This window comes from Patagioenas fasciata, chromosome 2 (genome assembly GCF_037038585.1).
Source record: "Patagioenas fasciata isolate bPatFas1 chromosome 2, bPatFas1.hap1, whole genome shotgun sequence".
NCBI classification, from domain to species: Eukaryota; Metazoa; Chordata; class Aves; order Columbiformes; family Columbidae; genus Patagioenas; species Patagioenas fasciata.
In genome coordinates this window covers 17,864,712-17,890,183 of record NC_092521.1, presented here as the reverse complement: position 1 = coordinate 17,890,183, position 25,472 = coordinate 17,864,712, and positions in this window count along the sequence as shown.

Sequence of the window (25,472 nt, the reverse complement as noted above, 5' to 3'; positions counted from 1 at the left end):
CAAGAAAGACATTGAGGTTCTGAAGGGTCTGGAGCACAAGTCTTATGAGGAGCGGCTGAAGGAACTGGAATTATATAGGCTGGAGAAAAGAAGGCTGTGGGAAGACCTTATTGCTCTCTACAATTAACTGAAACGAGGTTGTAGTGAGGTGGTTGTCAGTCTCTTCTCCCAAGTGCAATTGATAGAACAAGAGAAAATGACCTCAAGTTGCAGCACAGAATCACAGAATCACAGAATGTTAGGGATTGGAAGGGACCTAGAAAGATCATCTAGTCCAATCCCCCAGGGGAGGTTTAGATTGGATATTAGGAAGAAGTTCATGTAAAGGCTTGTCAGGCAGTGGAACAGGCTGCCCAGGTTGTGTTGCCATCCCTGGAGGTATTTAAAAGATGCATAGATGAGGTTCTTAGGGTCGTGGTTTTGAGGTGGACTTGATAATGTTAGGTTAATGGTTGGACTCAATAATCTTAAAGGTCTTTTTCAACCAAAATGATTCTATGATTGTGTGATTCTAGGAATTCATTGAAAGTTCTAATGAACATCAGAAGAAAAAAAAAAATCCAGTGGTGGATAATTATGTGTTGTTAACTTTCTCACAGAAAATGTTGGATTTACATCTTTGTTGTGTTTCATGCTAGACTGGCTTCTGAACCTGTGTGTATCTCACCAGTATCTTAATCTCTGACCTACTGGATGCCAAGGAGTTAATTTCATACTGTAGTTTCTTATTTCCACGGACATTTTTGAATGATGAAAGTTTTGTTTTGCTGTGGAGCGCAAATTTATTAAAAATCTCCTGTCTAACACCTCTATTCAGTACAAAGACAGTATGTACCAAAAAAGAGCAACCGTTGCTGAATCATTACATTTTTTATGTATGGAGCTCCAGAGAGGACAGTGAATGTGCATTTTTCCTTCCACAATGCAAAGACAGAAATTAAACTCATATAAAACAGTTAAAAGTGTGTTTTCACCTGCTGCTTCTCTGGCTTGATGATACATCTGTTTCTCACTAGTTTTATCCTCAGAGACATCAACACACAACAGAATTTCAGTATGATTTTTAATGGCTTGACAAAACACTGAAACAGTGATGAAAGAAGACACAAATACAATTTGTTTCTTAAATTAAGTTCTTACTGTAAATACTCTTAATGGTAGTGGAAATGGAATTAATTGGAGAAAGTACTCCGAAGACCTTCAGTATAACATGAAAACAGTTTAAGATGATGTATTTCCAAGGGGATATTATTAACAAGCAGACATTTAATTCCCCATTGTGCTGATTTTTGCTGGAATAGAGTTAATTTTCTGCATAGTAGCTTGTATGGGGCTATGTTTTTTATTTGTCTGAAAACAGTGTTGATAATACAGGGATGTTTTAGTCCTTGCCTGAGCTGTGTTGAATATGTGGCCATCTCTGACCCTGTCTCCTGGATGGCCCTGGGACCTGTGTGGCAAAGAGCTGCTGTCCCGGATGCACCCCTCAGACCTAAGTCATAGCTTGCCATGTATGCAAGCTTCTAGTCTAGTCTAGTCTAGTCTAGTCTAGTCCATGTGCTCACCATAAGCTCAGTAATTATGAGACTGTTATCTGTCTGAAATGCTGGGAGTTTTTCAGGTAAAAAAGAGGAGAGGAGAGAGGAGAGAGGAGAGAGGAGAGAGGAGAGAGGAGAGAGGAGAGAGGAGAGAGGAGAGAGGAGAGAGGAGAGGAGAGGAGAGGAGAGGAGAGGAGAGGAGAGGAGAGGAGAGGAGAGGAGAGGAGAGGAGAGGAGAGGAGAGGAGGAGAGGAGAGAGTTCTGTTGGAAGTGACCTACAATGATCATCTAGTCCAACTGCCTGACCACTTCATGGCTGACCAAAAATTAAAGCATGGTAATAAGGCGATTGTCCAAATGCCTCTTCCTCACTTCCAGAGATCACACAATTGATTTTTCCTCCTAAGGTCCAAGCAGAGTTCCCCATTCAGCCAAGCTGGTCTTCTGCCCACTCGCTTGACTTAGAACACAGTAGGATTGATTGCTCCCTTGCCTTTAAAAGGTTGCTCTTAAAAACTGACCAGCACTCATGGACTCCTAAGCCCTCAAAAGCAGATTCCCAGGGCACTTCTAAGTAGCTCCCTGAGTAACTTAAAGTTTGCTGTCTTGAAATCCAAGGTACCTGCTCTGCTGTCCTTTTTTCTCGTTACACCAAAAATTTTAAAGTCGGCCAAGACAGCCACCTACCAGTACATCCCCCACACATCCTTCTCTAGTCAGAAAGAATGATATGGAGCTGGTGAAGTCTTCCTCCTAGGAAAGAAAATAGTCATAGCTGGTGCTAACTGATCTTCCGTTTTGGAAGTTCAATTGGAGAAAGTACGAAATCAGCCCAGACACTGAAAAAGCTACAGGAGATGAAACCTTTCCAATTCTCTCCCTCATCCCACCATCGGGTGTGAGTGAGCAGCTCTGTGGTGCTTAGTTGCCAGCTGGAGATAAAGCACAACACCCATCAAGGTTTTCAGTAAGGCATATTTTAAATTGTTAAATTGCTCCTAAAATTTCACATAACAGCATTAGCTATAGAGGTTTTTCTGTTTCTGCAGGTCTCCAAGAATGTTGGGGTTTTACTACTATATTTTTTGGAAAAAAATATCTACTGTAATGCAATCTGATTGAATTTACTCAAGAGGTTAAGTCCAGTAGTTCAATATACAGACGATATCTTATGTAGGAATTGTAGCTGTTGGTAATGTTGCTAATTTAGCACAAACAAGTGTGGTTTTGAAGGATGTACCTTTGTGTTAGAAAGTAAAGTGAGTTTGAGTTCCTTTAAGTGTATATTTTATGATATCTCTTTGTTCTGTTTCTTGAATAGAAATTGTTTGATGTGTTCATTTTGCAGAGGTAATGACTGAGAATTCAGACAAATCTACTAGTTTCCAGAGTACATAACAATTTGTGATTCCATTGATTTGTAATTAAAAATAAACATGATATTATGTCAGGTAATGAATGTCAGCTGAGTGTGAGCTTTTGCAGAGATTAAAGAACAGCATATAAAATGCAGAAGATGCTTGAGTCTACTGATCATAGCAATTGTATAGTTATCTTTATAAGATTAAGCTAGGGGACAATGTAACACTAATCATAAAGACATATCGGTTGCTGAGAGCTAACTGTGGAGCAATTAAGAAATATTACAGGGACTAAAGCTAAAATATTACTGAGCTAAAGGTAAAATATCTGTGCTTTGCAATAGCTGAGATTTTTAGTGGAATTGCCGTTGTAGCAAGGATCTAATGAAATGTGTGAAGTTCTACTCAAAAACAACGCAATGTTGAAAAATTCTACCAGCATCCCAGAGAACCACAGAAGTAAATTAATACTTTTTGTTCTTTTTATCTATGTTGGATGTATTCTACCTGCTGATGCTAAGTTGATAATAATAAATAGGCATTTTAGAGCTCTTTTTATCAATAATACCCTGAGGGAGGAACCATCCTCACTCCTTTCCTAAAAATATGTTTCACTAAACAGACCAGTGTTATTGCTAGAATGGAACCAGTATTCCATTGTGAAGTCTTCAGAATAACAGTGTGGGCTTTTTAATGAGATTTAACAGTTGATTACCTACATTCATTGAAATATGCCTACAGAACTTTATAGTCTGGAACAGGAAAAAGGTTGCTACCACAACCAGATGTGTAGATATAGATTAACCTATTAAGGTTTCTGTCTATGTACATGCTTAAATGCCTAGCTTTAGACATACATATCCTTGAGAGAAGGTGTTTATTCAAGATCCATTCAATCATTCGTAATAAGTTAGTATTTCAGTCCAAGTGTTTTATTTTTTTATTTGTTTGTACCTATTACACTTCATCACACTGCAACAAAAAAGTGAGACATCTATGTAAAAAAAACAAAAAACAAAAAACCAAAAACAACAACAACATGGGACACCATACCATAGCATGCCATCTAAAATGCAGAGCAATAACTCCTTTCTCATCAGATATCCTTGTTACTAAAGCAGTTAACTTTGTCATCATGTTACTCATATAAGTGAATGAATTATCTTTATGTCAAAGAATATAGTGTAAACTTGATGCAGTATATGAAGTTAAACTGAAAGCAGAAAAGATGCATAAAAAATATTAAAGCTCATATTCTTACTATCTTTCTGTTATTGTGAATTATATTATTTATCTTATGAATGTACCTAAAGGCCTCATCAAAACCATACAAATGTTCTTTGTTGTAAAACAGAGTGAGGGAAAAACCCTCTTTATCTTAAAATATTTACTGTTCAATTGGAGAAGATAGACCAAAGAAATGGGTGCAGGAAATTCAGTAAGTAATCAAGGTTAAGGTTGAAAAATACTTAATTATACTTTCTAAAGTTCAGTAAGATGGCAGAGCTGTCATAGAACTCTTCAGGGATACTCAATGGAATCAAAAGAAAGTTAAACCAAATGAAAGTGAAATTTGAGAACGAAAACTTAGAAAAGAGCATGAAAAAGGCAGAAAATGGAAAGATAAGAAACAATGCTTAGTAGGGAACAATCTTCACATTCACTTTCCTTTTTAATATGGATTTACCCCACATTATGCACATGAAGTGAATTAATTTCAGGTCCATATGCTGGTAAGTATATTGTCAGTTCTGAGCTAATATCACTATGTTCAATTATGCTTACAGTTTTTCAGGTTTTATTTGAAGACTCAGGAACTGTATTTCTCTTGTAAAACAACATCTGTATCTTCAGTAGCACCCTGTGGCTTGCCAAATGCAGGAGATTTAGAAAATTTTCTTGGGCAGCCAACGTATTTTCTTTGTGATTTTTTTTTTTTTTCGCATAAGCAGGTGCTACAAAGCCAATACTTCCATCTTTAGAAAGCATTTAAAAAGGAATAACATCTAAGTTCTCAGGTTCTTTAACTGCAAAATATTTCTTCAATGAGAAGTTTCAACTAGAAACTCAAAGACTTCCTGTTGCAAAGACGATGGACTTTCGTTGCTTAGCTTTAAAATATGAGTCACTCATCAAAAATCTGGAATATAAAATGGTCCTTTCAAATAGTTTGAAGATGCCTTTTCGGTACTTTTGACATCCACTTCATTTATTTTTCTGACTCAGATTAAATGCTAACTGATGTTTTTTCTTTATCTGGAGAGTACAAACATAGAAATTCACAAAGTTAAAGGAAATAAAATATTAATTAGCATACTGAATACGGCCAACTCATTCAACTGTGTATTTTCTAGGAGTACATCTTCGATGGATCAATATGTTTTATATGGAAATAATTCTAGAAGGGTACCTAATAAAGTTATACTGTGGGCTCATAATATCGTTAGCTGAAGCATAACAGAATAATTGTAAGGAAGGCATAGATTACATTCATAGAACTCATATTATGACCTTTTATCAAATGGATATTTCTTTTTATTAAGGTTTGTTTAACTGAAGAAGTTTATCTTACAGTATCTTGTTTTATTATTTTCAGAAGTTTGTGAATATGATGCAAATTTCACCAAAATAAATATTTTCAGTCTTTACATGAAAGTGAGATACATTTGATTTCCTTGCACGCATTACACATGTGAAACTAAATAACTGATTGCATATTTTTCTTCTTGCACCTGTAATTCATATAGGTCAAGTGTTTTTTGATATCAGATACACTAAATTGTACACATGTATATGCATACATGCTTTCTAGTAAAAAGATACATGCACTTCATAAAAAGTCAAGAGGAAGATTAGTTTTTCCTTCCTGACAGCTAAGAAACTATTTGAAGGGGAATCTCTATTCAACTTTTACGTTATCTACTTCTTTAATGCTGGAACATGTTTAATTCCATAGCTCTTTTAAAGGCTTTGTCAAAACATGCCTCCTCCCTCATTTCTTGAAGGCCTGATTAACCTGGTCTTACAGAGTAGTTTATGAATTCAATAGGCAAACCTGCATAAAAAAAAAAAAAAATTAAAAAAAAAAATTATCGGTTTAAAAGACTCTCAAACTAGCCAATAAGTTTTAAATTAACAAGGTCCCTTCTACTGCATGAGGAAAAGATCCATACACCTAATAAGTCTGATGCAAGACAATAGAATCGTAGGGACAATCTTTGAATAAACAACTGCTTTTTCAGAAATCCAGGCAGAAGTACTGTAACTAAAGGTCACAGTGGGTAACCTCCAGTAACTCTAAGGACATTAAAAATATAAGCATGGAACCAGCTACCTTTGGAATGTCTGTTTGCTAACAGCACATTCTGTGAACTGAATCAATATACGGCCTCTGTGTAAAGATATTTCAGTATGTCTATAGTTTTCTCTTTTTTAAAGTTAATAGTTATGTTTTTAAAAAAAAAACAAACAACAAACTTAAGTAAAACAAAATAAATTATTAGTTGCAGAGAAAAAAAATCTCCTGTGATCTGTGTTTGTGGATTTTTTGTTTAAATAGCCTGATGTCATTGAATATCGTTTGTTTCTTTTCTTTGTTGAACAGGTCAGATGAACAAACTGATACTTCATATATCATTGATTAACTATCCTTGTTTATTGTTACTACTTTGTCTCCTAGTTTGGCTAATGAGTTTGTTATGTGTTTAAGGACTCCGTGAATGGCTGACTGAAATTTTAAGAAAGGTTATTAATTCATGCAAATAATATAGTGTACAGTTTTCATGCAAAAGAACCAAATACCATGTTCTTATGGTCATCAGTATTAGGAAATAGTTTTTTCTCTGTAAGGACTCAATCAACTGATAAAATTTTGAAATACTGAAAAATGACGGGATCTCTAAATACACAGACAGTCATAAAACATCCGAGTTTCTTTCTTTAGAAGATATTATATTTGATGTTTCATTTTATTTCTGAGCAATTTCTTCCAAGCATAAAACTTGATACTGTTGCAGGGCCTATTGTACCAGTGATTCTACTTTGGTTACACCTTGTGATCTTTTTTTCTGAGTCATGTGTTTTTCCGAAACCTAAAGCAAAATCTGTTATCTAACTTCCCTAAACTATTCATCAGAGTATTTGTTAGTTTTCAGTTAACAGGAGTATCAATGCTCCAATATTATAGTTATCATCTGTGTTGCAAAAAACTTGAATTTTGTGACTTGCTAAGTATCATTTGTGTTGTACTGAATAGCCTTGTTCAACTCAATAGGACACTTAGATATGTTCTTAGCTTTCAGCTGAAACCAGTGAATATAATAAATGTCATTTGACTTGAATGGCATTAGGGATAGACTATTCACTACTTTCCAAGCTCAATTTCAGAAATAATTTCTACCCACAACTCTGAAAAAAAAATCTCTATAATATCATATAGCTCATGGCTACTTGTAGGTCATCAGTCTCTGTGTAGAATCTTTAGAGATCTGTTATCTTAGTATTTAATACAAAGGTATGTGATGACATTAATATTTGGTATCTATGTGTTTTATATAATAACACAATTATATATTTTCTCAAGGTTCTTGTGAATACTACAGGATTTTGTATGGGGAAGAGCTAACATCGTGGGTATTTTTTTTGTTTGAGTTATTCAGTGTGATGCCTGAAAAACATTGAAATAAAAAAAAAATCATGAAATTTTGCTTATTCTGATTAATTGTAAGATCCTGGCCTGAAAATAGGATTGGACTAGAAAATTATAATACTTTAAGATATATCTGAGAAGGTGGAAAATCTCAAGTCAATTAGTGTGCCTAGACTGATTAATATCTGCTACTATTTGTATTACTATGGAAGTTGAAAGGTCATCTTGGGTGTACCAGGTGTAACAGGTAAAAGTAACGGAAGATATAGTTCCGTATAGTTTCACCAGTGGCTGTATTCATAATCTGCTTTGAACCAGCATATAACAAGATCCTGTTAAATCAAATGTTAGGAAAACAGAAAAAAAATGCTGACAGGAAGAAAAGGAAATTGTTTGGTCATGTTCACTGTTTGTTGAAAAGCTTGCAAGTTACAAATATATTGGAAGATGGATTCATAGATGTCTGCCTTCAGTGTTGTACTGTGCAGCTGTGTTCAGAATGATATTGTAGCAGGTTGATGTTTACAGCCAGTATATAGTACCATATCAAAAAATACTTAATAATGATCAAGAGAAGTGAAGATGTATATTTGAAAGATCCATTTAAAAACATTTCTGATAGTGATTTCCTTCACTGAAGCTGATGCTATTATAGAAATTGCGTGTATCACAAGACAGTATTCAAGGGAAGTAAAAATGATGTATGAGTATCTAAATGTACAGAAAATTCTAGTGACTTATTGGACTTTTTTATCTGATAGAGAAAGGTACAAGAAGAATAATAGCTTGAAATTATAAAATCTAGTGAAATTGGAAATAAAAGACACATTTTTGATAAAGTGAGGATGCAATTAAATCAATGAAATTAGTCGAAAATGGTAAAGCTTCCTCTTTCTAGTTCTTTGAATAAGGACTGGATGTTTTTTGAAATATATGATTTATCATATTCAGCCACTGAGATCAATAAAAATTACCATTTACAGAAGTCAAACCTGATAGTCTAAGACCTCTACCTGGATCAATCCAGACTGAGCTACTGTCTTCCAACAAGACGGCATACAGCTGCTGTATCACTGCAGTGGACTACATGCCATCTTAACCTTGCCAGAAGGTAGGGTAAAATTTATAACCCCATGAAATTAGTTTAAACTAATGCACTTTACCTCACAAATTAGGGTGAGCTAAGTGTGTACATGTGATGTGTTGTAACTGACCTGATGAACAATGACTTATAAAGCTGCTATAAATGGATTGCTTTTGATTTTGTGCCCGTATGCTTCCATGGACAGGAAATATTCCATACTTTAAAGCTTTTACAGCTTGGCCCTTTGTGGGTAGTAGTACTTTTATGAAATGTGGTGGATCTGTAATCTTGATGGGAATAAGTAGTTTTTAAAATAGGAGTACAAATCAACAAGTGCAAATTAATGTAGGTCCTTAATTAAATAGTTGCAGGATCTCTTTTTTGTGAAAATTGTGATATGATTAATGGATGATAATAACGCTGGGCATTAGGTGCGTTATCATGTACTTTGAGACCTTTGCTAACATAATTCATTCATATTCCCCCTTATACTCCTTGTGAGCTTCTGGAAACATCTTTGTCTCAAAAGGTGACCTCAAGGATAAACAAAATCAGTCAAAATGTTTCATCAAAAAGGGGTCAAAATTCCAGAATCCAGGTACTACAATGAAAATATCTTTCAGTAGTGTGAAATGTATGTTAGTTCAAAACTACAAGCAATAGCAGTAACTTATATCACCATAGACAGATGATTACAAATTCAGGCTGAACAGACAATCTGTTAAAAAATAAAGATCCCATTTAAAATTAAGGTGGTTGATAAGTGTGTGAAGGAAGAGTATAAGTTTGATTTAAAAATAGATGAAATAAAATGTTACATTGTTTATATACAAAGGACTCTCTAAAGAGTGATAAGATGCAGCTGGACTGTAGCAAATTAGGATTTATAAATAAAAGGGGTTTGATATATCTCTCCAAATAAATTATACTAGCTTTTCTCAAGCTATACAGTGATTCATCAAATGATTTCAGAAGCAACTATGTCATTCTCCTACAATCTGGCCTCTGTGTCACCCTTTCTTGGTGAACAAAGAAAATCAACAACCTTCTCACTCTCTCAGATGTGCTTCTTCCAAAAACCAGGCTGAAATACCTACTAGCATGTCTGTGTGTGAGAAGTTAAAAGTAATGACACCTGCTCTGCAGACAAACATCAGTCTTCACTGCTCCCAATGCAGCATCTACTAATGCTGCGCAGTTTTATATAATTAATTTTCTTTCCATATGGCCAAGAACCTTAAATGAAAACAGGATTTTAACAACTCATCATCTCTACTTGAATTAATAATCTTCTGTTTGTGATATCACAAATTATTTCTATAAAACTGATTATGATTTCATAGAAGTCTGTGATAAAAAAAATAAGCTCTAAATGCTTCTCATCAAAGATACGCTTTTCATGCAAATGAAAATCTAATTAGAAGAGGAAACGATCTGTTTTTACAGACCACCGTGAAAAGAGCTGCTTAGTATTAAATATAGTTTGATAAAGATGTTAGCCTGAAAAAAAAGCTACTGGAGTAAGTAAAAGTTATTGAATACTTTATCTGGTTTTTAGGACATAATCCTAAAATATTCAATCCATGGTGCTTCTGCTGAAATCAGAATAACTTTTACTGTTAGAGTCTTTGCAAAAGTAAATATTTTAATTCCTTTAAAGGTGTTGAAAACTGCTTCATTGGAATGGACAATATCATGTTAGATAGATTATCAAAGTTTAGTATATTTGCACACAGAATTCTGTCATATAGTCTAATAAAATTGTCCTGAAGTGCTGAAGACTACCACACCAGGGTTCCAAGAATAACTGTCACACTGTATATAAAACAACCTTTTAGATTCAGTTTTAATTTGCCTTTTTTGTTTTGTTTTCCTTTAGAAGTCTCTTCTGTTGTTTTAAAAATTAATATTTTACATTAGAGGCTCTTTATTGATGTTTTTAACCCTAAAAGATGGCTTTATCTTTCAGTTCTGTTCCTTCGGCACCATGCTGCCTAGTCAAAAACATCATCCTGATAAAGATGTTTCAAGCTGAAACTTTGCAGAAACTTGCAAGCAGGCATTTAGAATTAGAGTTAGTAGATATAAGTATCATAAGCAGACATTAATATAATGAGATGTATTTTATTATAAAATACAAATTTTTCAAGACAAAAACTCTTCAGAGAAGCGGAATGATTTTGAGTAAAATGAAATTAAGAAAAATTTTTAATTCCAGAATGAAAAACTTCAAGCTTATGAAACAGTGAAGCTGAAGAAAACCTTAGAATGACTGAAAACATTTAGATCAAGTCTTTCATTATTTTCCCTTCTCACATTAACAAAATCTTGTGGATCAGTTCATTAAATACCTTTTGATTGTTTTGACTCTTTGGATAATGTTTTACCTTGCTGTTCTCAGAGTTTTTTTCCTGTTCGGTAGAATGTAATCACTAAATGAAAGAGAGAAACCCATAGGTCACTCATTATAACACCCAGCTGGATTATGGGATTTAGCTGCATATTATTGAACTGAATGGGGCAAAGTAAGTATTTGAAATTATGCCTGTTATTTCCCATGTTGGTTTGAGAAGTTGAGGTTCAAGGTTCCTTTCTCTAATCAGGCAAACCAGGGATGTGAATAACTCCACAGTTACAAACTGGTTGTTTGTAGCTTTTTAAGATAGTACTGATTCAGAACCATAATCAATTCTAATAAAAAGAGAACTAGATGACCTTGAAGTCACCAAGAAATCACTTAAAAAATGCAAAAGTAGACTAAAATTCCTCTACCCAGACTTTTCTATGACTTTGGAATGTTCAATGTAATTTTTGTAGCAGGAATACAAGAAAATTAAATTCATGGCTTTGAACATGAAAGAAGTCCAAGAAATAGTAAAAATAATAAAAAAAATTAAAAAGTATTGTGCACATTCTAATTATGTGAAAAGGCAGATATACATTGAATATATATTGTAAATTATTAATTGTGTGCATGGTTTAAAATGTTATATTATGAGAAGGCTATGGGAATCCAAGCATGTTACCCATTGAAATATACCTCTATACTACAGTTTCTTTAATTGATAATTATACTGAAAAAAAAGACGATATTTTTCCCTTTCCATATTGTTGCTTAATCTTTAATATTTCGCCATACAAAGCATGTGATATTTTATAAATATACTCACATATACCAAAAAAAGTTATTAAATTTATAGCAAATACTGTAAAAAAAAATCCAAACCAAAATAAAATTGTAATAAAAGCTATAATATCTGTATGTTTTTCTTAGAATTTTTATTTGTAATCTGGTATGTGGTTATTACAGTCAAGCAAAAAGAAAAGGGAGTTAGACAATGTGCCTAATATAAGTAAAAAAATAAACTTAAGCAACGAAATTTGTGAATTTGGGACAACACCAATGAACAGTGTCAGCTGGAAAAATATCTGGAATGTGCTACTCTTAATTTGGCCTTGATTGTGCTACACTATTTGTTTAATTGTTGTATCTAGGATTTAATATTTACATCCAACTGGTTATTTAACTAAGACTATTAAACTTGATTTTGCAGTTCTCAAAATGGATGCCTTATTGAGCTGCAGTGTCACTTCACCAGGTGGGTGAAAAGAGGGATAGACTGTGAGTCTGAACTCTGTGTCAAAGACTACTTATGCATTTTACATTTAAAGGTAATTGGATAAAATGTATGATTGCTGTTGGGAATGTTGACCAGACACAAAGGATCTTAAATCTCAGCAGAGACCTTGTCATACATCATTCAGGCTTTTTTTTTTTGTTTTGTTTTTTGTTTTCCTCCTTCTTATTTTCTTTATGACTTCCATAATGCTGCATTCACTTACTAAAAAATACCTCCTTTTCATCAGAAAGACCAAGACCTCAGCCCCAGGCTGCTCTACAGTTTGAAAGTTCAGATACTTTCTCAGGAGGCAGAGTTCTGGGTTTAAGCCTTCTCAGGACAGGCAAGAGTTGATGTGATAAGTCTGTTACTTTATGTACTGAAGCCACTATTACTACCAGGTTGCTGTGTGAAAAAATTTTACATGCGTTCCACTGGTCCTGTCTGCTCAGAAAAACACTTGGTATCTATTCCTCATGTTTTCTGTTTCATGGTTCTGTTAGTTGATAAATCATTTGGAAATGCAGGCAGAGATGTGTGCCAGTGGAGAAAAGTAACATCTCCAAAAGGTCTTCTTGATCAGCTGTGGAAGGAGCATGGCCACCTCACTTGAGAGATCCTGCTGGAATTAGGAGACTACTTCTATGTGTTGTTCTATCTCAGATAATATAGGTAGGCTGAATCTAGACTCATGTTGCTTTAAAGTGCGTGGTCAGACGCTCAGCTGATATAAAGCTGATGTAAGTCGTGATGATGTCAGGGCTGAGCCTGTAGTATCCATTGGTAACACCTTGAATGCTTTTAGTGGTATGTTGTCCTCATTAACTTTATTTTCTGATGACACATAAGTTTCAGTATTTGGACCTACGACTGGCTCTTTATATTGATTTTAAAAATTAAGTTAGAAAAACTTGTGATGATTTTCCAAGTAGATATGAAAAGATTTATCACTACGAAGAACTATATGTCTCTTCACTGGAGTAGAAAAGACTCTCTCAGCTCCCACTGTTAGCTAGGAGTCCATTTGTATATTGAGCTACCCTTAAAAAGTGCAAGAATGCTAGCATAGATTTTACTATGACATACATATCCTTTTAACATATAGATGAGAATAAATCTACGTATTTTCCATAGCCTTTGAAGAATCAGTATGCTTTGTATGGCTAAGAATTAATTGATTACCTTGCCATTTAGTTATTTCAGTTTGCTTACCTGTAGTTCCTTCTTTGGACAGATGCAAGGAATGCCTCTGAATCAAAACCTCAGTCCAGTGTAACTTACACACTGTGGGGATAAAATAATTAAACTCCCAGTCTCACTTTAGTTGTGACTAGCTCATATTTCAACATAGAGGTCTTTTATATACAACAGTGATAAGAAGGCTCAAAAATGATAAGTTTTCCTGAAATGCCAAAGGTGGCAGTTATGAAGATAGAAACTTGGTGATACCCTCACTTGAAGACTGTAAGTTCAGAATGAAAAATTATGCCCTCTTCTTCTCTGACTTTTGTAATAGCATTTTGAAGTAATAGTAGGGATTAGTGCACTAAAACTAATCTCTTTCCTGTGTCATAGCTACACCCAGGCTTCTTCACTGTTTCTTCATGTCACCCTCACAGTACATCTATCCCTCACACCCTTCACCCCTACTCTCCTATTTCTCCTTATCAATTATTGTTTCTAATCCACACCTCTTTCTGTGTTTTTGTGTTTCTTTTGTTTGTTTTTTTGTTTCACTTCATCCAATCATCTTCTGTAGTCCAATAAATATAGTTATTGCCATTACAAGTAGAGTGTCTCAGGTTTTGTAGACTTCAAATTTGTTGTGCTTGCCTTGGATTTAATTATTTTATCTTGTTTTAGATATGCTATCAACTCTCCAATGATCAGGTAACTTTAAAACAATTACATTAGTTTATAACAGTAACAAGTACTTATTCTATGGACATTAGATTGTCTCTGAATAGAAATCTTAACAGTCTAATAAAAAAATTTCTGTCAGTCCACATTTAATTATTATGGAAAGAGAAAATAAAGTGTACTACCATTATGGCAAAAAATAGATCTCTGTTATAATATGGTTTAAATTGGTCTACACCCATCCTAGTATCTAGCCCTTTTTCTGGAGTTATGCCCATCTTTTCACTGCATCCAGAGGTAAATGGCTTCAATCTGGAGTGGGGTATGGCAAGTCATCAGAATCCTAGGCCCTTCATCTGGAGGAATATGACATTAATTCTGATGGTTTCATCCTCCTCTTCTCTCCAGTATTTACCTAGGGTTATTTTTATGTCTTTTTAAAACCACTTTGCAGTTTGATCTTTATTCAGTGGTCTGCAACCATATTATATATATAGTTCATTTTATATATATTCTTTACTTTTTCTTTGTTCTCTTTATGGACAAACCCTAAAAACAGTTCTAAATATCTGCATTTCTCTGATCTCTTTATAGCCCTGAGGCCTGGAGTCTGTGCTCTGCCTCTTACCATCCCATGGTTGTACTTCTATTTATACTTTATAAAAACTACAGCTACACTATACAAACATAAGTAAAACAAATTCAGCATAGTCTCAGTCATTGGAAAAGCTGCTGTTACAGACAAATCAAATAAAAACAAATTTCCAAACAGGTTGAAACAAATTCAGACAAAGTAAACTTCTCAAGCCTGTCTTGAGATCCACAAAGTCAGTACACAACCTATTACTGACAGTGTCAATCATGTATTTACTGGGATACATGGCTAAAAAGTCCTGGTCTACAAACAGAAATCACAAAACACAGATCTAGCCTGGTAGTCTTCAAGGTAAAATCAGTTTTAAAGTAAATAAAGGAAATAGAAAACCTGAATAATTGGGAATCACTGAACAAAAGGACACATAGACCACCCTAGAGGACCCTCACTGACAGAGTCAAACTGCTGACAGACAGCTTTGAAGTCTGTGACTTGTTGTGATTGTCTGTTGTGTTTTGTAACTGTGGTATTTTGACTAGACTGTTAGAATTATTTTAATTGACTAAGAATAAATTCTTGACTTATCAAATAAAATGTGTTATTTTCATGCCTATATGAGTACAACACTTTTTTTTTTCAAAGAAGAAAAAGAAAATGTTGATCAATTGTTTGCCTAGAACTTTCAAGTGATTATTCTGTTTTTTCAATGCTTAATATATCAAAAAGATTTATCAGTGTCTTTCTAAAATCTACAATAATAAGGAAGACTTAGTCTTAATTTACTACTTCCCAAAAAAGAAATCAGTTTTCATCAACTGTTGGGACCCAGTTTTTGACACTTTGAATTCAAACACCTGGAGAACTGAACTATCTCTGTATTCAGCTCTGGATTTGTGCTCTGCCTTATTGTAAGCTGAAGCTGAATTGTCCTAATTCTATTGTACTGTAAGCTGTGAAAAACACCAATGACGCCTTTTTAAGGCATTCCTATAAGTTGGCTCTGTCATATTTACATTCATAAAAGGAAACATGATCAGCAAATTAGTTAGGAAAAGTCCCAACTAATACTAAAAAAATACTCATTAATATTAAAAAAGTCCTAAAAGTTCCCTCTCAAATGATGTGAGAGAAGAGCTTGCTCTTGCTGGTAGATGGACAACGTGAATCAAACAAGCAACAGAGATGGAAATTTTCATAGCAACACGAAAGTGAATATCTGGAAAATATGGATTAATGTTTTGTTTTTTTTTTCTTTGTGTGTTTGGTGACTCTCTTTTAGCCTGCCCTTGATACATGAATTCACTTTGTAAACTCTTTGAATCCTGGAGTATTTGCTTGTTGATATTTCTGTATCTCCTTGTTTGATGGTCCTAAACTGTAGGCACTATTATGAGTACTACAGTTAATGCAATTGCAACTATTTAGCATATATAAAATGACTACTAAGTAATTATTACATGCCCAGTTAGGACATTTAAGTAAGGTGCAAATCCAAGCATCTTAATCTCTTAAGTATTTTCTTTTATGAATGAAAAAAAAAGTAATTAATCTAGATAGAAAATCAGAGCACCTTAAGGAATAAGACTAATATATGGCAGCTGTTAAGACTACAAAAGTTCAGGAATATCAAAATCAGAAAAGAAGTTCAATATCATGCTAAAAAAAAAGCTATAAGAATTTTATGTAACCAGGGAGCTTTACTAGGAACAGAATAAATAGTGATGTTATGGCTGCACAGGATTTTATTTTCTGAATTGTTTACTGAGGGTGGGGGGTACTTGTTACTTGTTGTGTGTTCTTTTTTATTTTTTTTTTTTCTCTGGTTTGCTTTCATGCTGAGTACCAGATAGACGGTTCCCATATACTGTGTTTACTTATCTAGAAAGAGGTTACAGAATGTACAGCAGTCTGAATGCTGATTAAGGTAGGTTTGTCTGCCTATCTGAGTTTTGCTATGTCCTGTTTGTAATGCACTAGTATGGAAAACTTGGATTTTGTATAATTATGATTAATATAACTATAGCTATTGTTGATGTATTTTATAAGCTATGTTGTAGTGTAACATGTAAACCTTCCCTCTTTCATTTTGGAAATACTCCTTTCTTTCTTTGCCCCATGCTCCTGGAATGATGTACTGGTTTTATATGTTCTGCAGTGTCTCATCAAAATCCCCAGACTGCCTTATCTCTCATTTCTATCTTTTAACACCTTTGTGTTTCTTTTATTTTTATATGCAGGCTCTTATAGTTCTTGATGATGGTACTATGACAGGTTATTTGATATTTAGCAGGTAGCTTGGTTTTCAGATTGTATTTTCACATCCGCTTTTCAATGGTTATCCAATGCTAAATGAAACCAAATATAACTCAGTCTTTATCTTATATTGATTTTCATGATGGCAAATTCCACCAAGTAAAATCATTTTAAAACAACCACATTCTTATCTCTATTTTTGTTGAAGTGTTTTCTTCTTTTTTGATAGGTGACACCTTGGCTGTTTTGTAATTTAAACAGTTTATCTTTTCTTCATTTTGCTTTACTCCATGTAGCAGCATTTCTTTATCTTTTTCTTTTTTTTTTTTCTTAGTGTAGTTTCAAATCTTGTTTGCCAGTTTCAAACAAACAGGTTTTTATGTCTTTCTTAAAGCATGAAAAAGTGAGAAATCTTTACAGTCAAATTCCTCAAGAAACCTGTGAAAACTCTTACTGAAAAAAATAGTAAAAATATTATTATTAAAAAGAACAAAAGAGAGAAATAGGTCCGTCTTCAAGTTTAAAATACTAGTCTTGATGCATTTAGTTCATAGGTCAATAAGCAAATTAACCTCTGGTATAATTTCTCTTTTTCCGAACACACCATTGAATTGGAAAGACATTATCATTTTAGACAACTGGATTAAAGGCTTTGCTTTCAATTTATAAAGTCTTACTTAATAGAAGTTCAGAATTTGAGACACCAAATTTCAAAGTCTTATTTGTCATAGAACTCTTTTATGACTTTTAATTAATCATTTATGTCTCTTTAGCTTTTTGTCTGCAAATTGGATATAATTATACTGCCCACTATATAGTACTGCTGTGATAATACGTCAAATATTGCAAAAGGTAAAATACCCTGTTAGTGAGTTATTTCTAAAGGAAATAAAGTATTTAGAATTATGTATTTGGAGATGAAAAAGAATAACTAGGGAGATGAATGGAATTTTCTAAATAATGAATTTTCACTTAATTTATCTGATTGTAGTCTCCATTCAGGAATGGATCTTGAATGGAGGTTTTTTTTTGTTTTCAAGACTTTACTAACTTTCTAAAACACAGCACTAGCATGTTACACAATCATTAAATGGTTTTAGGATTCAAAAGCTGCTGGTGGTGTTGTGTAATAATTACTTCCAACATACACAAGTAGCAAAATTAAAACTTTAAGTCATATGTTGTTGTACATTTCTTGTTTGTGTATGATCAAGAAGACCACACTGGATCAAAATCTATCTTACTCGTTTATTCAGCTTGTCCACTTAGAAATCTAATGAACCTCATTCATTAAGAAAAAGAAACTAACAGAGACAAGGCATAAGCTCAGTATAGAGGAACTAAGACTAATGACCAAATTCTCATCAGAAATACAGAGTTTAGATTTTCAGGTTTGTATATTGACAGCAATAACTGTAAGCAGTTTCAATCGACAAAAGATACTAAGTGAATAACTAAGTAAATAATCTTAGCACTGCAGATAAATTGTGTTCACTTTGTAAAAGTACAATCAACGTATAGTGTCTCACCAGAAACTTCATATTTCTCATTCTCAACATGGCATGATTTGCTGATGTTAAGCACCAAGCAAATCTGTACTGAAAATGGCACTTCTTAACTGATTCATATGGTTTTCGGTACAAAATTTATATACGTAAATCAGAATAAATATATCAATAATTTCTAACAAAACTTTTATCTCAAAAAGTGAAATAAAAATTATGTGAAGCAATGAATCATTTGGACAAACTAGCTCTTTTTATCAGTTCTGTAATTTCACTGCAGTATATTCTGAGAACACTTTAAAGATCACAAAGAGTACCTGTCTCACCACATCTGTCTTTTTCAGTTATATATTAATCATATTTTCCTATTTTATCTCTTGCCGCCCATAAACAAACTAAAATATCTCTTGAAGTCACTTGGATTATCTAGTTTAGTCTTTCCCTAAGGAAATCTATTTATGATTGTTAGAAACATATTGTTTGCATTTCTGAAGCCTTGTCTTGATTTCCCTGGTGGACACAGATAAGAACTTATTTAATTTCACATATCAACCTTTTCCTATGGTCCTTTATGGAGAAAAAGGTCTCCCGCCTTGATCTTCATTGTTTTTTTTTTCAATTCATGTCTGTCTTCAATTCAGCTAAGAGTTAATTACTGAAGATCTGAAAGTGACCCAAATTCTAACTTTCTTTCTGAATACAACAGGTTTTGCTCTGACAAACATTTCACTGCCTTTAGTAGAATTCATCCAGAATAAGATCAAGACCTGTAGGTGTAAGGGATCTGCACTGAATTTGGAGTGATTGGTCCCCTCAGCACTGTAGCAAGCTGAGAAGTGGAGAGGCTGCACATGATAAAAGGAAAATAAGTGAATTATAGATGTCTATCTTGCGTATCCTGCAATGAAGAACTGATAAAGATCTCTTCTTAGTGAAGAGTTAAGTAGGGGCACCGCTGAGAGGACTTAATAAGGCACTACTGGCAATTCAGTCAGTACAAGACTAGAGAGCAGCAAACCCACCTCCCTTCTGTCTGTCCTGGAGGATTACTATGCTGGAGTTTCAGGTTGCTCTGGCTCACTAGCACTTCTTTAATTAACTAAAGCCTCTGTGATCTAGTCTGGTTTTGTTTTTCTGCCTCCTTCATACCTGTTTTTCATGTCTGCAGTTTAGCTTGCTTCCCACTGTATTCTGTGACAGTGCACTTTGTCCTCAGGAGTAGCTGGATAAGACTCAGGTTAGAGGATTGGTCTGGTTGTTATGTCCCAGGACAAATAAAAACTGTGAGTGGCCTGTTAGGAAACTCAACTGTACCTGGCTTCTGGTGCTTAGAAAATTAAAGAAATTCTATTATTTTTTTCTAATAGATTGAATACAACAGTTGAATCTGTTCTGTTGGTGATACTTTTATGAGAAAGGTGTAATTTATGTGTATATCAAAATATCAGAAGCAGTCAGAGACTCTTTTCTCACCTCCCTCAAAAAAAAATCCAAACCAAAACAAAAAAACCCAAAACCAAACCAATATACCTCTAAGAATGGTTCATTCACCATAAATTTTTAACAATATCCAGCAAAGGTAAGTCTCAATAGGCCAACTCTAAATATGTGGCCAGTGAATTTTGTTGCCTGTAAGAGGAACAGAGAGTCTTTGAAAAAATAATGTGCGTCTAGTTGTTCTTTATGTATTAAAATAAGTGAATCAATTCCACGAGGCAAAAGAGTAAGGCTAAACTATTTGCTATGGAAAGTTCTTTGAAATCTTCCATCAAGCCCTATTAAATGATCAGTAACTGCAAGAGTTAAGCATTCAGCACTTCTTCCCAATGTTAGGTCAATAAGTTAGTCATTCATTGAAATTCATCTGTCCTCTGGTCATGAAGATAAAATAATACAAAGCACTAGGAAAATGTGAAATGTTTCATTATTCTATCATAAAAACAAAACAAAACAAAACAAAAAACAACCTTTGAATTTATTAAGATTCTGCCATTCATATTTTAAGTCTTATTTTTAAAAAGTCTAATTCAGAGTGAATCTTATACTGTGTCCTTTCTCATGTGATTCCAGAGGAGTCCTCCTTGAGCACTTTGCATGTTGCCCTTCCTTTGAGTGGAGCTCTCTAAAGATAATGCATTCTTTAAAATAAGTAGATTTATGTCTTGTATTACTCTATGACTTCTGGGTCTATTGCCTTTTAATACTAATGTTCCTTATATCTAGTGCTGCCGACTGGGTAAGGTGAATGATTCACTGGCTTTTCAATTTTTTTTTTTTTTTTTAATTTTGTCTTAGATGTATCTACTCAAATGTGTTTAGTAAATTAAAACAAAACAAAACCCTGAGATCCAAAGACATTTATATGCTGGAAATGTCAGTTGACTGAGCAGCTTGTGAACAAATGAAAGAGAGTCCAGTGCCATAATCCTTAACACAGCCATGTGGCATTTACTGACGCAAATATTCCTACTGACTTCAATGGCACTTCAATATAAAAGCTTGAGTTAATAACTGCTACTTAGGAAGTAAACGTTATAGCATAAAGCCTTCTGTTGCAATACTGACGTATCAAGGGAAGTAAGCAATCAATTGGCTGCCACGAAAAGGATGAACCTTTTACAGCCAGAGTGTGGCTTAGCATACATTTCTTTAACCAGTTCCATTTCTGCAATTTACAGGTGACCTGACACTTCCTCTCCCAGTTATTTCCACTGATACAGCTATCTGTGGGGAATGAGATCGGGGAATTGGCTCAATTTAAAAGTATCTCTTTTTTTTCCCCTTTTTTTTTTTCTCTCGAAATTATTTTCATGAAGACCAGTTTCTTCACCTGGGAAATCTGAAGGTCCCCAAAAATCCAACCAGCACAGCTGGGGGTTCCCACACTTTCAAGGTCTCTGCTATCATCCTACACTTATACTTTTCTACATTTCATTTTTATTCTAGGGTCATAAAAAGTCTACTTGCTACTAAGATCTGTTAGTTACAATTGCAGAAAATTCAACTAGAGATAGATTGAGTTAGGTAGTATTCAACTCTGTTACACAATTGTTACAGTGAAACAAGCTAAACCAAAGCTCCAGGCAGGGCAAGGAAAGGCTGGAAAGGGGAGTACTCTACAGAGACACCTCAACAGGCTGGAAGATTTGACTAGCAAGAGTTTTATGAGGCTTGACAAAGATAAGTGGAATGTACTGCACAGGGGATGAAAGAATTCCCAGTGACAATACAAGGTGAGGTATGGTTCTGCTGAAACGCCTCTGGAAGTCCTGGTGGACTGGAAGATGAAGTGGTGTGGTAGGACAACAAGAAAGGCAAATCATGTCCTGGGATGCGTCTATAAGAGCAAATCCAGGAAATACAGGTATATGATTAGTCCATTCGTAACTTAGACCACATCTGGAATAATGTGTCCTGCTGTGGTTTCCCCAATGCAAGCGAGAGGAAACCTGAAAAACTGGTAAGTGTCCAGTGGTAGACCAGCATTCTGACGATTAGAGGACAGAGAACTTGATGTATGAAATTATTGAAGAAATTGAATTTATCCAGCATGAAGCAGAGGAGACTTGGGGGCATGTGTGTACCTAATCACAGTCTTCCAGCACCTAAAAAGTTGTTACTGCAAAGATGGAGATACCTCCTTCACAAGAATACATGGTAGCAGGACAACAGACACAAGTTTCTTCAGGGAAAATTCCACCTGGATATAAGAAACATACTATTTTTTTCTGGGAAAAATGGAATTTTGCAGTAAGTGGCCCAGAGGAGTGGTAGATTCTCCTTCACTGGATATATGCAAGGCTGTTTTAACAGAGTCATGGGTAACCTAATTTAATGCCTCCTTTCAACAGAAAGGCCAACATGTTGTCCCAGAATTTTCTTCTATCCTGGACTTTTCTATGAGTCTGTCATTTTTCTATGAAAATTTCTTGTTTATATATTTAAGGTGTATGCAGGGTATTTGAAATATATGGTCTGAGGAAACATTGGTATTAGTGACATATGACTGCAAGGAGCTTTAAAGATTCAAAGAGTGAAGTCTGACAGAAGAGACAAAAAAAGACATTCCTTCAAAGAAACCATCTAGAATCACTGCATCCTAAGTCTATAGAGGTTAATAATAATCTTTCTTCGACTACAATGGGCTTTGGATGTAGCTTTAAGTGTCCTGGCTTATTCTAGTAGCTTTTTTCCCCTTTTTTTTTTTTTTTTTCCTTGTAGATATATTTTCTAAGAATGCCTAGCATTGTCCATATTCTTTCTGTGCACTGGGCTGCAGTTTTTTCATTTCATACATCATTTGCAGCTTGTAACTGTCATTCCAGGAAAAAAAAGGTACTAATCTTTATGGCTGTGGAAAAAAAAGTTAAAAGACATATTGTTATGGAATAGAGGTACATTACTGTACGCTTTAATAGCACAAAATATATTGTTTAAAAGAAGATCTTCATCTTAATTATAATGAATAAATGTAGACATTTTAACATAATTTTGAAATAATGATTGAAAAAACAGTGAACATGTCAATACAACTGTTCATTATACTATTTTAGCAAGTGTGATTAGTTCTAATTTAACAGGCACTAATAAAAATGCCACAAGCTAAAGGATTTGAATTTGTAAGGAGCTCTATGTTAAAAGAAACGGAAATAAGGAAGGGAAATTATTTTTAAATGTTCTGCTTTAAAAACAGAAAAACAAGAAAAGACTCCTCCTGTTCAGTGGAGCTCTCTGTGGATGTAAGGATAGCTCAAGTCTCTGTCTAGGACATTCATCAAAAGAACATCCTTAAAAATATTAACATACTATTTTAGCATATCCAGCAGATTGCCCATTCGATAGTTCAGTGCTGTCTTCAGTGCACAAGTTACTTAGGACATCCAAAATTTGTGATGCATGTTGAAGGATCTGGATATGTAATTTCTAAATATTTATGCTGAAGAACTTAAAATGGACAAATTTGGATTAATTTAATACAGTTTTACTTGTCCCAAATCTAGAAATGTATATCTATCTAGGCTTCACCAGTATTTACAAGTGACAAACAAACACCTCTAATCATTCTTCGATATATGTCACAGACAAATGTCTTAATTGACTATAGAAGCATCCTAAATACCTAACATTTTTAAATGCTAATGTAAGTTGCAATCAGTCATGTTCTGAAGTTAAGCTGCATATGTAAAATGGGAGAATAAATTAAATGGCAGAAATAAACAGTTTTGAGCCTGATCCAAAGCTGTAAAAGAAAATGAGAGTCCTTTTATTGACTTCAAATTATTTAAATATATCTATCAAAAATACCTGCTTACAGAAAGGTGATGGTTCAGTGCTATTAGAGTATTCTATTTTAAAACGTACCTCTGATAAATGAAGAACGTAGTATGTTAGGTTCCTAATACCTTCACATCCTGCAGATTTTGATTGGAAAAACAAAATGCTTTTGTTATTGTTGTTTGGTTGGGTTTTTTTGTTTGGTTTTTTTTTTTTTTAATGAAAATTATTGTGGTTTCTGTTTACTCAAACTATGAAAGAACACAATATTATTGCTGTTGACACTGGATAGTTTTCCATAAGACTGATTTTCTTAGTAAAACTCTAGTTTTTGCAGTTAACATAGAAGCAACCTCTAGTGCAGAGGACATATAAGTATTAGAATAAAGACAGAAACACGTTCTGCTTTGGAAATTTTGTGGATTTTTTAGCATATCACAAAACTATTGAAATTATCAAATAATACATTTAAACACAAATATATTTATTACATTTGAATGATGCCTGTTAAAAGACCTAAAAATCCCTATGTTCATTATATTTTGTTTTCGTAAAATAGACATTTAAAAAGAGATCTGATATCAACTTAATTTTCTGTTTAAGAATTACAATAATCATTCGTAATGAGATAACATTGAGGAATTTTTCTATTCTAGGGGATACTACACAGAACATCTCTTTATTCTTCTGCTGTTTCCTTCTGCAATACACAGAGAAGAGATCAAAAACAATGACAGCAAATTTAAAAGAACTGAATAACTGTCTAGCCTGTTCTCTGTTAAATTTATGCCTGATGCCTTTTTCGTGACCATGCAATTCCTACAAAACAGAAAAGAGAATAGTTATGTAATTGTAACTTTTAATGTATTTATTTATTTATTTTTACAGGATACACCAATGTAAAAACAAAGAAACAAACAAAAGATTATTAATATTACGCTGATAGCTGGGTCCCTCCATAGTTCCCTAGTCTGTTATGCTAAGTCCAAAACACTGTATTTCATTACTTTATTTTACTGTTGACACTGTACTAATGTGTGGAAACCCACTGGACCAGCTTCTAGCCATGGATCATTTCAACTAACAATAGGCTGCAATGCATGAATGAAGTATGTTGAATTTAAAAGATTTGTCTATAGAATATATACCATATATTCCATTGTAACCACATTATGTTGGAAATGACATTCGCCATTTTTTACTTCAGCTGGATAGGATAATTTTTATTCTGAATGGCTTTTATTTATACGTATTCATTCGCACTTTTCCAAGTTAGTTGTGACAGTATTTTGTTTTTGTCAAAATGTCTTTAAACTTTTTTTGCCCTCTATTTATTCATTCCCTCACTGAATTTCAGAAGACTTTATGTCTGTACATTAGAAACTTCAAGCTAATATGATTTGTTATTGCAAAGATTTGATTACTGTTCAGTCAGTTTTCAGTTCTTAAAGTATTAGTATCTCAACCTCAATGCATGACATGTACCTTCATTTCTATAACCATTACTGTTTTCCAACTCTTATTGTCTTTGGCAAATAAATGTTTTGTAATCCCAAAGGAAGACTGACTGTGTTTTCCAGATGAACTATAGCTCAGCTATTTGCGGCATTATTCCTTTTCTCATTTTTCTTTGCAATGGGGGAACCTTTCTAGGGAATTATTTGACCTCTGAATTTGTCAGAGTTCCCGACATAAGGTGCTATTAATGTTCACTCAGACTGAAAAGACGGGACA